This window comes from Panthera tigris, chromosome B4, assembly GCF_018350195.1.
Source record: "Panthera tigris isolate Pti1 chromosome B4, P.tigris_Pti1_mat1.1, whole genome shotgun sequence".
In the NCBI taxonomy this organism is placed as follows: domain Eukaryota; kingdom Metazoa; phylum Chordata; class Mammalia; order Carnivora; family Felidae; genus Panthera; species Panthera tigris.
The window spans coordinates 89,356,478-89,374,136 of NC_056666.1; the positions used below are offsets into that span (position 1 = coordinate 89,356,478).

General features: G+C 42.9%; 1 long non-coding RNA gene across 1 annotated transcript; it reads right to left on the minus strand.

Annotated features, from left to right (window-relative positions):
• Nucleotides 1–2,617: 2,617 nt before the first annotated feature.
• Nucleotides 2,618–16,565, minus strand: LOC122240111. The gene is made up of 4 exons (XR_006219448.1): nucleotides 16,332–16,565; nucleotides 11,598–11,683; nucleotides 6,267–6,557; nucleotides 2,618–2,829 (listed from the first exon to the last, which is right to left on the minus strand). It is a non-coding gene; the product is annotated as an uncharacterized LOC122240111 (long non-coding RNA).
• Nucleotides 16,566–17,659: the final 1,094 nt, after the last annotated feature.

Genomic DNA, 17,659 nt, shown 5'->3' on the forward strand with positions numbered 1-17,659 from the left:
TGTGGATAGTTGTGTGTGGTAGTGGTGGTAGAGTTTGGAGTGGCCAAAGAGAAGTGGTCTCAGTCCTCACTATCCCTTTCTAAACTCTCAGGAAAGGATCAGCAATACATAAGACCTGGATGACTTTGGTTAGCCCCTCCATCTGGTGCCACATTACTACCCAATTGATAAGGTGAACTCACTTGGAGAAAAAGGGAGAGATTGGAGGAGTTGGATTTCTATAAAAGACAGCCAACAATCTATAATAAAGGAAGTTGGAATTAATGGCTCTAAGAGTGCAAGAATATAAAATAAATATATGTCCTCAAAGGAAAAAATATCAGAGATAGAAAGCAGAAATGAACAGTGTAAAGAAGACCCAACCAGATATAGTGGGTAAGAGGAAAGCAATAGATGAACTGAGAATCCCAACAGATGAATTGAACAGCAGAACAGATACCTTGGATAAACTAATGAATGACCTGGAAGACCAAGCCCTTAGGTATCAGAAAGAGATCATGAAGAGAACAACTAGATAAAAGAAAAGTTAAAAGATAAGAATATAAAGAGAGAAGTGCCAATATAATAGGGATCCTAGTATGAGAAAGTAGGTGAAGAAATATTTCAAGAATTATGACTACATAATGCAAATAATAGTCTTTAGATCAAAAGGGCTTTTAGAGTGTCATACAGTGGAGATTAAAAAAAAACACCAGCCATATTATAAAGATATTAGAAGACAAGTAAAACATTCTAGATTTTTTTAAAATTCTAGATGATTCTTGACAGAAAGAGCAGATGACCTCAAAAGGAACAAGAAGAAGCTATCATCACAATTTTCAGCAGCAACACTGGATGCAGGAAGGCAGTGGAATAATACATTCAGCACAAGAATGTTGCTTTTGGGGTTTTATACCCTGATGAATTATCATTGAAATACAAGGAGTGAAATGAAGATATTCTTAGATATACAAAGTTTGAGAATGTTTACCTCCCAAAGACCTGCTTTGAAATGCTGGTGGAGGATAAAGAATCATTCCAGGAGGATGCTAAGAATATGGAAAGTGTATTAGTCAGTGCCCAGTCAGGAAAACAAATCATTTTACATTGTTCGAACTGAGAGGGATTTAAAGCAGGGAGGCAATTATAAAGCTGTTGCTCGAGGAGCAAAGAGGAAAGGGTGTCCTACTGCGAGCTCAGGGGGTTGTTCCTGTACCTGGGAGCATATGAGCCTCCCCCTTGCTGTGACCAATGCTGGAGCAGCACAGTCAGCGCTGCTGGAACCGCAGAGTCACTGATGCTACTGGAACCACAGGGCTGACGCTACACAGGAGCCGCCACTGCTGCTAAAGCCAGGGTGCTGTCAGAAAGAAACAGGATAGTTCTGACCTTCTTTCCAGTGCTGATCAGGTGCAGGCACCTCCCATTGGCTAATGAGGATTTAGCTGTAAGGAACTCTGGGAATTTTCAGGCTTCCTGCTTGCACTTCTTCCACAGAATAGAATAGTGAGTGTGGGGCTAAGAGCCAAAGACAAATATCTGGCCTGGGAACTAAGAGTGTGTAAATAAACCAGAAAAGTTAATTCCTGTTTAAATAAGGAGAACAATGAGAGAAGACACGACAGGCACATCTATACCGGTCTAAAACAAAAGCAAATACCGATATTTCAAGGAGGTGACAGTGTGCTAAGGTGCCTGACTGTTCTGCATAAATTCATAGATACTGGAGAATGTAAGAAATTGATAGTATTCTATTTCATATCTTACCATGTCCTTTGAAATCTAGAAGGATGACATATTTTCTATTTTGGGGTTTTCCCTTTTTTGTGCTTATTATTATATATTTTAATGTTTTTTTTTTGAGAGAGAGAGAGAATAAGAAGACAAGTTGGGGAAGGGCAAAGGGAGGGAGACAGAGGGAGACAAGAGGATCCTTAAAGTGTATCACTTGGCCCTGAGAGCAGAGAGCCAGATGTGTGGGGCCAAACTCATGAACCCTGAGATCATGACCTGAGCTGGAGTAGGACGCTTAACCAACTGAACCACCCAGGAACCCCTTGGGGTTTTTACTTTTAAAGAATGATCTGGTCATGGGCTATATATTTATCTATAAGATTTAATTGTTTTTCTAATAATTTGGATAAGCCTTTCATAATATATATTAGCTAGAGATATATTAGCAAACATATCAGCTATAAATATGTTATATAGGATATATTGACTGAAAATATATGGTTGGAAATCTGTTGCTTAACTTTTGAATTTGGTTTATTTTTTGACCTACAGAGGTTTGGGATTTTTTTACCTAGTCAAATCTGAGCAGAGTACTCTATATGTTTACCTGTACCATAAGGTAAACCTCAGGAAAGCCCACTTTCTTCACACATTGGTATACTCGTGTGTATACATTTGATCTATAAATCACAGAAAAGAAATTAAGCAGAGAAAGAAGTGGTTGGTCTTGATTTGAAATTCTCCCTAGTAAAATTTCTACAGCAAATATTAGACCTAATATTTGGCATAGATGATGCTCATTCCATTTGGTATGTTTCTTTTTTTTTTTTTTTTCATTCATTCATAGCCTTTAATAAAAGGTGAATTTGAGAGCTTCTCTGGGAACAGCTCTTGATGTTGACAGGATAATGAATAGGGAAACAGGCAATGATGGTTCATCATCTTCAGCTTGAACAATGGCGAGAATTCAAATATGGGTTCCCTGGAACATGAATTTTTGCTGGTTTGCTATTGTTCCTTCCTGCAATCCTGTTTGGCTCCAGGAATTGATCCTCTTTACTTCTTGCTGTTCTTTGACAATTTCCTGATGGTCTCTGCACTAGTTTCCTGTGGCTGCTGCAACAAATTACCAGAAATTTAGTGGCTTAAAGCAACACAGATTTACTATTGTGTTACGGTTCTGGAGTTCGAGAGCTCCAAAATCAGTTTCACTATGCTAACACTAGGGTGTTGGCAGGGCTGGTTCCTTCTGGAGACTCTGAGGAGAGAATGGGTTTTCTTACCTTTTTTCAGCTTGTGGCTGCCTGTGATCCTTGGCCTGTGACCCCTTCTCCACCCTCAAAGGGTATCACTCCAAACTCTGCTATCATCACATTGCCTTCTCTGACTCTGAGCCTTCCTGCCTCCCTCTTATAAGGACGCTTGTGATTACACTGGGCCCACCTGGATAATGCAGGATTATTCTCCCCATCTCAGAGGAGATGTTCTTTCAGCCATATAAGGACATAACATTCACAGGTTGCAGGGACTAGGACGTAGACATATTTGGGGGCCATGATTCAGCCTACCACTGCAAGGAGCACAGTCTGAACCTCCTTCCATCCCATAGTGCTGTGGGGCCTCAAACTTGCCCTGTTGCTGTAAGCGCGCATCTCGTATGCCTGGGGTGAGAGCTGGTCCTCTGGTACCCCTACAAACTGCAGGTTTCATTATAATCCTTTATTTGGGGCCAGACTATACAGTTCATGTTCTTCCTCGGTTTCTTTTCTTGTTTATGACCCCAGGTCAACATTTGGACAAGCCGGGGCAGCCTCCTACACTGTAGCGGACTGCATATTGTCCTCTCGTTATCAGCCAAAGCGAAGAGAACATCTCCCATTGAACTCATCCTCAGCGTCACAATGATGCCACTCCTGTCACTGGATTAGACATGCCTACGTGTGGGCGCCAGCCCAAGTTCTCTTCACCTAACCTGGGTCACATTATACTCCATGTTACTAATTCCTGGTCACTCCTTCTTGAGGATGAGGGCCACAGCACGCCCAGCCCTGCTTTGTCCCAGCCACAACCTCTTCCCTCACTGGGTTGTCAGAGTGCCATCTTTCCCTAGGCCAGGTCCCTGGGCCAGGTCCATCTGAGTTGTGTCAGTTTGCAACCACGCTGAATGCTCCTCCCTTGGAAAATATCTCGGAAGCAGGCTGAACTTTTTTGTGTTTGTTTTTTTTTTTTAATTTAAATTCAAGTTACTTAACATATCGTGTAGTATTGGTTTCAGGAGTAGAAATCAGAGATTCATCACTTACACATAACACCCAGTGCTCATCCCAACAAGTACCCTCCTTAATGCAGGCTGAGCTTTTAACATTTACTTTATAGATTTCTAGAGCTGTAACATGAGGTTACTGTTGGTTCACCAGGGGCCTACAAGGATTAGTTAGCAGGAGCAGGCAGCTGCCTTGGTTCTTCCTGTGCACCAGCTCCCCTTTCTCTTTATTACTTTTTTTTTTATTTTCTTAAAAGATATTAAAAATTGTTTAAGTTTATTTATTTATTTTGAGAGAGAGAAGGAGAGAGAGAGGGAGCGCATGCAAGCAAGGGAGTGGCAGAAAGAGGGAGAGGGAGAGAATACGGAGCAGGCTCTGTATTGTCAGTGCAGAGCCCGATGTGGGAAACAACAAACATTTATTATCTCACAGCTTCTATGGGTTCAGAACCTGCAGGGTGAGGCTTATCTGGGTGCCTCTGACTTCCTGTCTCTTGGGAGGCTACGGTCAAGGTGCTGGTCGGGGCCGGAGTCAACTCAAGGCTCAGAGGGAGCAGGATCCACTTTTAAGCTCACTCACCCAGCTGTAGACAGGTTTCAGGCCCTCACTAGCCAGAGACGTCAGTCCCTTGACCCGTGGGCTTCACGGGACTTTTCACAGCATGATAGCTTGTTTCTGGAAGAGTGAGGGATGAAAGAGAGAGATAGAGAGAGGCCAAGACAGAAGCCATGATCTTTCATAACCTGGTCTTGGAAGTAACATCCCATCGCTTCTCTATTCTACACCTGGAAGGGAGTCACTGAATCCAGCCCCCACTCGAAGGGGCAGGATTACACAAGGAGTGGGTACCAGGGGGCAGGGGTCACTGGAGGTCATCTTAGAGGTTGCCTGAGACCCCCTCAAGAAGAGTTAGAGAAACAGGGTGCTATCTCCCAGTAGGGAGCAGGGTGTGCACAAGCTGAGAGGGGTCATAGGAGCGCTTCAGAGAAAACGAGCTGTGAGCAGAGTTGTGCATTTACTCATACCACAACTCGGGCCACTCCCTTTCTCCCGGCCTTCTCTCTGGGTTCTGTTTTATTAACCAAACTAACTGAACAAAAACCAAGAAGCTAACTCCCATGCTGGTCACTTCTCCGAGTTTCAAGTTCTCCGTCCACAACCTGCCTACCAGTGTTTACTTTCTGAAATCCACAGTAGTCATTTTTTTTTTCTTTCTATTTTGTCCAGAGTTCATCACAGTTCACAGTGGGAAGGGTGTTCTGTAAGCCGTGTATACTGCCTCTCGTACTGGAAGTGGAGCTCTGCATTATTTGGAATACATCAGATTAGTGTTGGACAATATGTTACCCCGGTAATAGTGGGAGGGAAAAGGATTAAAAAGCCCAGGAATTGCCGGGTCAGAACAACTCATTTGGGCTTCCATAAAAGACTATAATGATTCTAGGGCGCCAGAGTGGCTCAGTCGGTTAAGCATCTGACTCTTGATCTTGGCTCAGGTCATGGATCTCCGGGTTCATGAGTTCGAGCCCCGCATTGGGCTTTGTGCTGCCAGCGTGGAGCCTGCTGGGGATTCTCCCTCTCTCTCTCTCTGCCCCTCCCTTGCTTGTGTGCACACGCATGACTATGCACTCTCTTTCTCTCTCAAAAGTAAATAAATAAACATTTTTTAAAAAACTATAATGATTTTAAATTTAATTCTTTTTTTTTTTTTTTTTTGCTCCTGGAGTAGAAGGAACATGGAGTATTGACATTCATGGATCTGATTTAAATTCCAGTTCTAACATTTACTAGCAGGGTGACCTCCCGCAAACGAATTAATCTATGCTTTAGTTTCTTCGTCTGTAAAGTCGGATAATGATACATAACTCTGGATTGTACAGGGTTATCTGAAACAATGTCTATGAAATGCATACAGTACACTGCCTGGTACACAGGCAGCCTTCCACAGAGCTTTTTACCTTTCTCTTTCCTTCATAATTCAGCTACCCAGTAAGTTCATGGCGCCGACGTAGTTTGGCATTTGCTAGACCATTATCCAGAGTATCCCAGTGTGCATGGAAAGAAAACAGCTAGGCCAGAATGGCTGTCTTTGTAGGGAGAGTGTCGGTGTGCGTGTAGGGCTGGCTCTCTGCCCGGGATGCAGGGGTCAGTGGGGCTGCCGCCAGCCGTCTGCAGTGTTAGCCAGGGAAATCAACTCACAGCCCTCCTGGCACCTACTGCTGGACTTGGGTAAACATAATTACAGCCTTTAAAAAGAAAAAAGGGAAAGCAACCAAGATCCCCGCTCACCATGTAAACAGGATGTCCACTGAATGGCAGCCGTGGAGATGTTTATTTTCTGTTCAGGGGGCAATTGACAAAAGGCCTCGGGGAGCCTTTATTGCTGCCTGGGGCAATGGCCTGCCTGCGGCGGCGGCGGTGGTGGTGGTGGTGGTGGTGGTGATGATGATGGTGGCTGGGTTTCTCCCAGCTCTGTCTGCATTGCCAACGCTGAGCTTCAGCTGGGAGCTCCGGGGCTGTGCTCTTTGGAACCACCATGCCGTCCTTAGAGATGCTGGGTCTGGTGTTCTGCTCGAGGCCCTTTATACACAGATAAATATACACTGATACATACGCATATAAATATACATAGATACATATACACTGATGTCCAGTGTTCAGTTTCCAGTGTGTGACCTAGAGGCTGGCTGCTTCAGCCTCTATGTAATCATCATCTTAATGATAGCTACCATTTACTCAGAGCAAGGCAGCTGGCCAAATACTTCACATGGGTGATCTCATTTAACCCTCGTGATAACCCTTTGTGTTGGTTTTATTGTCTTCACTCTACACCTGAAGAGCCTCAGCAAGGATAAGCAATTGGATTTGAAGTCAGATTGGTTAAATTCTCAAACCGGTGCTTAAATAGTAAGCTAGGTGAAGGCAGGGACCATCTGTCAAGTTCACAACTATCTCTACGGCCCAGCACAATGACTGAGAAACATCCGTTGGGTGAATGATTTAAAAAAAAAAAAATTCCACCTGAATGCTCTTCTCCGCTGACTTTCTGGGGAGCACATCTGCCCCCAGTACTGAGAGTGCGTTGCACGACTTAGTCCACATGTTTCTGTTCTGCCCTGGGCAACTTGGGGCACTCACTGGTCAGTGCTGACTGCAGTTGGGTCTTGGGTATGGGCTGAGGCACCGCGGCAGTGACTAATTGGCCAGTGTCTAACCAAGAAGACAACTCTGCTTTAGTCCAGGCTTCTCTGGCATTGTAGGCAAGGAAGGCATCTCTTGAGCCTGCTCCTGGGGCAGTGGAAACAGTGAAAGCAGGTGCTTATCTCAGCTGGTATGTAATCTCTGGAGAGGGGTTTTGCTGTCCCTCTTCCAGGACACAGGTGGGTTGGGATGGAGTTGTGAAGATAGTCTGAGCAGATTTCTCAGGAATGCCAGGACGTGGTCCCTCTACCTTTATAATCCCAAATGTAACTGGCAGAGACCCAAGAGCCCTTTGGTCTTCTAATTCCTTTATTTTCTTTTAAAATTATTTATTATTATTATTATTATTATTATTATTATCAAAGCATAATTAACATACAGTGTTATATTAATTTCAGGCGTACAATATAATGATTCAACAATTCAATACATTGCTCAGTGTTCATCGTGATAAATGTACTCTTAATCCCCTTTAATTCACCCATCTCCTCACCCACCTCCCCACTGGCATCCACTTATTTGTTCTCTGTATTTAAGAGTGTTTTGTTTATTTGTTTGTCCATCTTTGTTCATTTTTTAAAATTGCTTAAATTTCACATATGAGTGAAATCATATGGTATTTGTCCTTCTTTGATTTATTTCTCCTATTTCACTTAGCATTTGACCCTCTAGGCCCATCTAGTTCTCGAATAGAAGGAAAGGGACGTGTTTGTTCTGCAGGATAGATTAGGACATCAAAATACTCCGTTCCAGAAGAGGACTTTATCCTACATCCGAACCTTTAGGTTAGAGAGAGATGAAACCTTCTTCATTTCTATTCAGGTGTCCTTCGGGGGAGGCATGTGGGTGGTAGCAGGGACTCTCCCTGAAACTGATCATTTCCCTGCCTGGAGCTGAGGCCATCATTACCTCAGTATTGTTTGCAAATTACTGCCAAGGGCAGGTAGTTGCTTTAAAATGGCCTAAGGGGCGCCTGGGTGGCGCAGTCGGTTAAGCATCCGACTTCAGCCAGGTCACGATCTCGCGGTCCGTGAGTTCGAGCCCCGCGTCAGGCTCTGGGCTGATGGCTCGGAGCCTGGAGCCTGTTTCCGATTCTGTGTCTCCCTCTCTCTCTGCCCCTCCCCCGTTCATGCTCTGTCTCTCTCTGTCCCAAAAATAAATAAAAAACGTTGAAAAAAAAAATTAAAAAAAAAAAATAAAATGGCCTAAGTTGTCAGGAAATCTCTGGAAAAGAAATGTATGTCAAAGATTGCCCAAACTGGTATCGTTTGGGTGTTGGTAAAATGCTGGAAATTATAAAGTCTTGTGCTGTATGTGTGTGTGTGTGTGTGTGTGTGTGTGTGTGTGTTCATTGTTGGTGGCAGAATTTTTTTCCTTTCTAATGTTTTAGGCATTATACTCTGATTTATGGAAGCCAATGTCACAGGTCCTAGACCCATCAGTTGATGATGTGTCCTGTTGGGATGCACCAGACCTACAGGTAGACCTGGGATTTCTGGGAGCAGTCTGGGATCAAAGGTATCATTCAATGTCCTTCTCAGTGGTCTCTTTTCCTTATGTTCATTCTTTTCCGCCAAGCATGGCCTCCCACCCTCCTGCTGCCTCTCATCATTCAGTCCCCTGTGTCCATTCTAGGCTTCTATCACACTGGTTCCGACATAGGGCATAGCAGCATGGAGCAGGGCATTCTGTCCATCTCTCCTGGCTTCCCAGTGTCTAACACTTCATTTATCTTGTTTTATGAAGAGAGATTCTATACTTGTTCCTATCACAATATTTGGAATAGGCTGGAAGGAAATATTCTGGACCTCTAAACACTTCTTTTGCCTACATTTCTGATACAGACCTCATTCATTGACCTTCCTACATCCAATATGCTTGAGTCGATGGCAAATTTGGGGCTTTATGCTCTGCATGTGTACATACTCCCTGGTCTCATGCCTGGTTCTACAATGTATACACACACACACACACACACACACGCACACAAGCACATATCGCCTACCCTCTACCCTCTCTATGCTTAAAGGATGTCCATTTGCAGATCTAACAATCAAGTACCCAGGGAAAAGGATGGGTCATTATCTTTGGATCAGCTCTTGTTAGTTTAATAGAAATATCCAAGGGATGTGAAGATAATGGTCCGTGTTCGGAGAACTCTTCTTTCTTACTCTCAATAATTCCCCCATTAGTTGCTATTGGATGCTTATATCCCATCATATTTCAGAGCTGGTTCCAACTTTCCAGGTGTGGGTTTGACTGAGCTTCTGCTAAATGTCACACTGGTCAGGCAGTAGGCATCACAGAAGTCTCGGCTGAATCGGTAGGATTTAAGCAATAGGCTTAGAATTAGAGATGCGGAAAACATCAGTACCTCTTTTTGGTGCCAGTGGCCGTCCTGCTCTGGAAAATTTTATTAGAAGCAAAGTGATTTAGAATAATTTCCCATCAAATAAACCTTTTTTTGCACAGATCACAACAGCCCCGTCACACGTGGAACCCAACCTGCCACTGCCATTTTATTATTGCAACTAGGAATTGTGACCCCACCCACTGCACCAGCCCGCTCTTTCCTGCCTTCTTGGACTATTGCAACCTACCCATGTGTGTGGCCAGGAAAAGCTATGCTCCTTCCCTCTGCTTTCCCTCTTTCCCACAGTCTCCATATGGCTAATGCTGCTGCTGTGTCCACCCAGGTAGCTATGCTCTGGCTCTAATGCCCTTCTCTGTGATGGGGCTGCTGCATCTGCAGGGCTCCTGTCATGCTGGGTGGATCCAGAAAGCACCATGCTCCTCCCACTGAGATTGACCATGAATGACAGTTCTTTCCAAAGCAAAGTGGCAATCAAAGTGTCTCCCAAAGTGACAGGTCTTTCAACCAAACTTGGAGCCACAATATTACCTTGCTAATTTGTGGGACCCAAGGAATTTAACAAAAATCCCCTACCCCTGGACAAGCAGAGCAAGACTAACTCCATTTTGTGCTACACCTACCATCTCATGTATAACCCCCACATGACCTACTTTTGCTTAAGACACTCCCCCACCCTAGTCAAGCCGCTGAGCACACCCTTACTGGAAACCGGCTCATATAGGAATACGGAACCCCTAACCGCCAAAGAATGTAAACCCCGCCTTTTGCCTGCCAAACTTGCGCGCCAATTCTGACCAGAGTGATAGGCTAGTTCAAACAGTTACTATAGGGTAAATTGTAATTCAATTGGCCACCTGCGTGTGGACTGACATGAATGTGCAACTTTCTGTGTGTGTTACAATCTCATTGGCCACTGGCCCATATAAAACTGCTACCCCTCTTAACCTAGGGGTCCAAGTCCCTGCTCCACTGTGTCGGGTATACTTGGGCCCAAGCTCGAGCTTGCAAATAAACCCTTGTGCATTTGCATCGGTATTGGCTCCTTGGTGGTCTCTCAGATTCGCAATCGGGGGCATTACAAATTCAGTTTTATAACTAGCTTGCTAGAGGCCTAGAGGAAGAACCCGTAAACACAGAATAAATTGAGGTTCAGGAAATGAAGCAGGATTGTTCAAGTGTCTGGGGTCTGGGGCTCTTTGATTGTCAGCCCCAGAGTTTGCTTTTCCTTGCTCTCTGGGGGCCTGGGGCCCTTGTGCAGTAGGAACTTTCCTTGGTGGTCTTCCTGGGCACTCTGTGTGCCCGACACATGTATACAGAATGCCCATGAGCAGCATTTTCATTCACATGAAGACATGTGGGGCCTACGCAGGGTTTTTCCAGGCTAGACTGAATTATCGTATTTTTTTTTTTTGAAAAATAAAGATATTTATATTATATCTTTATTTATATTTATTTATTTATTTACTTATTTATTTATATTTATATTAAAGATATTTATATTATAAAGGCTGTAACTGCAGCTAATGTTTAAGAGGTAGGAATTGTTTATTTTTTTAATGCTTTTCTGTGTTTTCTAACTTAAAAACCAAGGACAAAGTGAGAGGCCAAGAACACAGCAGATGTTTACTGTTAAACCTAAAAACATTTCTCAATCCCATTTACTGTCACTTTTCTCACTTAACAGTCTGTATAGTAAGAGTCATGTTTTCCAAGGCCCTAACATGTCTTACAATTTTCCCTTTTGGTTATTGCTTAAATAAACACCCAGATGTGCTATTTTACAGATCATAAGACATATCAAATGTGGTCCTTTCATTGTCTTTATCACACATGGTGCCTTGGCCCCTGGCTTTCGGAGCTGAGCTCAAGTTCTTTGTCAAGCTGAGCTGTGGCAGACATCACTGTCCGTCTGCCTCAGCTGGAAGGAGTGACAATTGTGTTTCACCTCTGGGAGACTATGTGGGCAGAGCTGGCCTCTCCTGGGCCTGCTATAGAGGGGGAAACCGCCATGACAGCAAACTGGCAAGACTGTGGGTTCTGCTCACCTTCATTTGGCTCAGTCAATGAAGGAACAAACATGATCATCAAATAGATGCTTTTGACCGATACGTATTGTTAAGCGTCTTGAAGGCTGTAGGAAGCAAGGGAAAAAGGGCTAAAGATGTAGAAAGAGCTTGGAAATGGATTCAAATTCATTAGGGTTGCTGGTAGACACTATTAATGATTCCAAGTATTTCTTTGAATTAGAGAGTCATGGGGCTCTTTTAAATTGAGTGTTTCTTTGCAAAAGAAAAAAGGGTGTGTGGAGGGGAATTAGCAGATTCCCAAAAAATATAAATTGGGTTTTGGCAGAAAACCTATTTCTTCTTGCCTTCAGAGAGTCATGCAAGTCTCAGGAATGGCAAACATCTGTTTGAAGGGCATCCGACCTTGGCGTGGCAGGCAGCTCAGAAGAAAGGGCGATGGGATTTGGTGTATAGTTTTCATTCAAGATAGCAGGTGGCCAGGTATTAAGAATGGAGCAGGGGTGCCTGGGTGACTCAGTCAGTTGAGCATCCTGCTCTTGATTTCAGCTCAGGTCATGATCCCAGGGTTGTGGGACCGAGCCCTGTGTCAAGATTAAGATTGTCTCTCTCTCCCTCTGCTCCTCTTCCCTGCTGGAGCGCTCGCTCTCTCTCTCTCTCTCTCTCTCTCTCTCTCTCTCTCAGATAAAAACAAACAAAAGCAGAGCAACTATTCCACAAGTATTTACTGAGTATCCACCGCGTGCTGGGGATGCAAAGTTACTAGGACGCACCAAGACCCAAATAGTTTATTCCATCACACAGATGTTAGGATAAAGGTTCACTGTGCATTGTCATGAATATACTGTGCCTTTACTGTGGTTCTTTCTTGTGCAGCTTAGAATTCAGTGGGCAATTACCATGCACGTAATACAGACCAGTAGAAGAGGCTAAGCCTAGTTCACTTTCATGCATATGAACTGAATAGCTGGTCATTTTTTCCTTTCGACCACTTTTTAAAACATTGGCAGGTTATATTGATATTAAAATGATAAAAATAGTCTGAGATTCATGAGTGCAAGTTTGCTCTTGCAAGCTTTGTGCCAGATACATATTTTTAAATTTTTTTAATGTTTATTTATTTTTGAGAGAGAGAGAGAAAGAGACTGAGAGAACACGAGTAGGGGAGGTGCAGAGAGAGAGAGAGAGAGAGAGAGAGAGACAGACAGACACTGAATCCGAAGCAGGCTCCAGGCTCTGAGCTGTCAGCACAGAGCCCGACACGGGGCTTGAACTCACAAACTGTAAGATCATGACCTGAACTGAAGTCGACGTTTAACCAACTGGGCCACCCAGTCACCCCAAGTGCCAGATATTTTTTAGAATTCCTAATTTTTCTTACTTTATGTAGGTAAAATGGTATGTAGATTATGTTATACTGCTAGTGGGTATAGAGCAATATCTGCTATTAAATATATTAAATGATAAACATTTTAATATCTCTGCCATTAAATGAATACATATGAGTATAGACATTAAGTGTGATAAATAAAGATCTTAAGTAAACTCACATCATTTTAGGTCAGGCATTCCTGCCAACTAAGTTATGAGAAAGATTCAGTTTTCAAAGACTTTAAAAATTTCACCAAGGGGGCGCCAGGGTGGCTCAGTCGGTTGAACGTCCGACTTTGGCTCAAGTCATGATCTCACCGTCTGTGAGTTTGAGCCCTGCGTCAGGCTCTGTGCTGACAGCTCAGAGCCTGGAGCCTGTTTTGGATTCTGTGTCTCCCTCTCTCTGACCCTCCCCCATTCGTGCTCTGTCTCTCTCTGTCTCAAAAAAATAAATAAAGGTTAAAAAAAATTTCACCAAGATATGGTGGACTTATAGTGTTGATGAAGATCATTCACTACGACCCAAATAGTTTATTTCTTCATACAGACACGGGAATAAAAGTTCACACAGTTTGTTGCCATGAATATACGATGCCTTTGCTGTGATGATTTCATCAGATTTACCTAGGAAACAATTTTGACTTTTCCCTACAAACAAGTTTAATTGTAGGAAAAACACTGCTACCACCCACTGAAGATCTTTTGCTGTTCGTGTTTGGAGTTTTTCCTCCAGGCTTCAAGGCTGACATTCTATTAGAATCACTTTGCTAGTTGACCTCTTGTGAACTATAATGCGAAGTAGGAAACGGGATTTCACCAGAGCCACACTAAAGCTTCTGAATTAGAGCCAGGAAGTATTTTATTTGATGCATCACAGATCATAAAGCCAACATCCTGTCTGATGGCCCTAGTGGCATCAGCATGGATGGCTGGATGGAAAACAGGGGCAGGAAGGATGTAAGCATGGGTTGGTGAATATAAAACCACATTGGCCTTGATTCTGTATCTTGAGCTCTCCAAACTTCTTCCCAGCCTATGACCTTTGTACTTTCTGTTTCCTCCTGGAACACACTACCTTGTGATTTTGAAGAAACTAGCTACTTCCCATCATTTAGGCATTGCTTTCAGTGGCGTCTCCTTTGGAGATGACCTTGACCACCCTGTTTAATGTTATGCACCTCCAGTCTCTTTTTATAACATTACCCTAGTTTATTTTCCTCAAAGCACATCTATGAAATGACCTTGTTGGGGTGCCTGGGTGGCTCAGTCGGTTAAGCGTCCGACTTCAGCTCAGGTCACGATCTCGCGGTCCATGAGTTCGAGCCCCGTGTCGGGCTCTGGGCTGATGGCTCAGAGCCTGGAGCCTGCTTCCGATTCTGTGTCTCCCTCTCTCTCTGCCCCTCCCCCATTCATGCTCTGTCTCTCTCTGTCTCAAAAATAAATAAACGTTTAAAAAAATTTTTTTTAATTAAAAAAAAAAGAAATGACCTTGTTATGTGTTTTCTTATTTACTTGTTCATTATTTTTCTCTTTCACAAAGTAAAGACCTCTCTGACTTGTTGATAAAATCCTCAGTCCCTAGAGCAGTGCCTGGCATAGGAAGGGACTCAGTAAATATTTGTTGGAAGCATGAATGCCCCCTGCAATAGTACCAGCTCCCCTATTTTAGAATGTCTCCAACCTCTTCCATCCCAATACCCCAGGGTTCTTTGTGTGACAACTCTCCCAGAAAAAAAAATATTGCAAATGTGGGAAACGTGATAGAGCATGAAGTGTGGTAGAATATTAAATTAGTCTCATAAATTGTGAATCATAAATCATGGTTCCATCTGTTCTGTGACAGAGTGTAAACAGCAAAATTTTCCACAAGATAGGAACTGAAAACAAAGGGAAGCCATGAGTTTCAACTCATGGAGAGGCTGTTACTATTATGTTGGATCATGTCCTCTCTCTCCTCCTCACTAACCACTTTAGTCATGCTATGCCTTTCTGGAATAGGCCCAGGAATCTTATTCATAGCAGACATTGGTTTCTTCCAATCTAGAAGTTTCTGCCCAATAGCTCTGTGCTCTGGCACCTGGAAGCCACATAACAAATATTTATTGACTATCAGTGGTAAACTCCACTCTTACACACTTATTCTTCTGAGTCAACTATGTTATTTTTTTCTAAAATGGAGATATCCTTTAGAAAAGGTGACCTATAAAAGAAAACTCTTCCATTCAAATCCAGTATTGTGCAACGCATTGAAAGACTTGATGAGGTATAGGATTTTTTGAGTGTGGGTCAGTATTTGGGCAGGAGTGGTCTGAGTGAGGCATAGTGAGGGGCAACACAAGGTCACAGGTTGTCCTGAGAAGGGATGGGACATTTGGAGAGGACAAAGGAATGAAGCGTTTCTAAGACAACTGGTTCACATCACAATTTTGCCTAAGGCAAATATGGTGGGGGAAACTATTCTGGGAGAATTGGTGCCTTCAGATAATGTCCTATTGGCTAAATGCACAGTGGAGGTCCATTTCAAGACCAACCAAACTACAGTTTTATCCAGAGGAAATTAGGTTAAAATGAACATCAGTACACAGATGACATTTCTGAAGGCTTCCCAGGAAACTATAGCAGCAAGTAACTCTGGGGAATGGAAATGAGGGGTAGTAGGGGAGTGGATGGGTCTGCAGAGTTTTGCTTTCCTCTTTATAACCTATTGTAAAGTTTTAGTTTTTCCATGACAAGGTATTGGTTCCACAATTATAAATTTTAAAAATCAATAAAAACCACTATCTTTTAAAGATTTCACCATTTAAATCTCGCATTTAAAATGCCAGCTGAATTAAAATGAATACCGCGGCAATTGTAATAATCGTAGGGGGATGTCATGACAGGGTTCAAATCAATACAGATGGTTCCCAGCTTACAATGGTTCTACTTGTGAGTTTTTGACTTTATGATAGTACAAAAGCCATAAGCATTCAGGAGAAACTGTACTTCAAATTTTGAATTTTGATCTTTTTCTGGGCTAGTGAGATGTGGTACAACAGTCTCTTGTGATGCTGGACAGTGCAGCTAGCTGAGGCTCCCCAGTGGTCAGCAATCATGAGCGTAAACAACCAATTCTGTTTTTCAATAATTACATAAGATATTCAACACTTTGTTACAAAATAGGCTGTGTGTTGGATGATTTTGCCCAAATGTAGGCTAATGTAAGTGTTTTGAACATGTTTAAAGTAGGCCAGACTAAGCTGTGATGTTTGGTAGGTTATTTGTATTAAATGCATTTTTGACTTAACAATACTTTCAATTTATGGTGGACTCATTGGGACCTAATCCCATTGTAAGTTGAGGAAGATCTGTATATTGACATAAACAGAAAAACCTTGAACTTACAAACACTGTTATTCATATATATTTTCTAGTCTTCTGGGTAGATATTGTTCAACCCTCTCAAGATGTGAAAGCAGCTCCAGAAGCTGACCCAGCAATGGTTCTAGAATGCAGACCCTCAGACTTAAGCTTCTCTGACATACCGCCCCCCTACTGTATACATTCTACTCTCCTCGCGACTCATAATCCTTTTTTCTCCTTCTCTCATTACCAATGTAGACTGCTGCCTCTCTTGAGGGTTTCAAATCCCACAAGAGAATTGATTGTCACTGTAGAGTACTCAGGGTAGAAAGGTTTCCCAGGTTTCTTTATTATTCTTGTATCTTTACTGTTAAATGCAATCACCCGAGGGCATGTACAAATGTACCTGATATTTTCAACCTGAAAGTTTTTAACACCTTCTGCACTTAAAATCCGAATTACTTCCTTACGCTGAGAGCACATTGAATAGATTTTCAGACTCTCATGAAGTCCCAGTTTGTCTTCTGCAGAGAGAGAGGGACTTTGATGTGACATTCCTTTCCTATGATGAAGTCATAATTACACATAGGAAAAGACGGTTTGCACCATAGAGATGAAGGTATTACGATCCATAGCTATTGGGGAGTGTAAGTTTTTGCAACTATCATCCGCTTCTGAAATAGCATATCTTGTTGAATCTAGAAGATGCCAAGCAGGCAGGGCACCAGGATTTTACATAAGCATTAGTTAAACACTTGATAATTGTAGTTTGTGTAAGAGAAAAATTGTGTAGAGCTGCAGGGATATTAGAGTTGCATCAAACAGTTTTGGGGATTTCCTTTTCCTTTTTTTTTTTTTTTTAACATTTTTATTTATTTATTTTTGGGAGAGCGCAAGTGGAGGAGGGGCACAGAGAGGGGGACAGAGGATCCGAAGTGCGCTCTGCGCTGGCCATCTGACCGTAGTGAGCCCGATGTGGGGCCCCAACTCACACACTGCAAGATCATAACCTGAGCCAAAGTTGGATGCTCAACCTCAACGGACTGAGCCACCCAGGCACCCCTCCTTTTCATTTTCTACTGTCTTCATTTAGAAAGCGTGGGAGACTCTCAGTTGGGAGGACTGTAGGTGTGACCTAATTTGGAGCAGTGAGGAAGATCACAGAGATTGTTGAGGCATCTTCTGGCTCTGTGGTTTCCTTCAGCATGGATGCAAGTTAACATTTGTCTGATTTCTCCATAATTTCAGTAAATTACAGCCCCACCCCTGGCCTTACGATAGTAAGTTGTTTCTGAAAAACTCCTTGCAGTCACACCTCTTATAGGTAAAAAATGGAATGTTCATTGAAATTATTAATGCATAGTTACTTA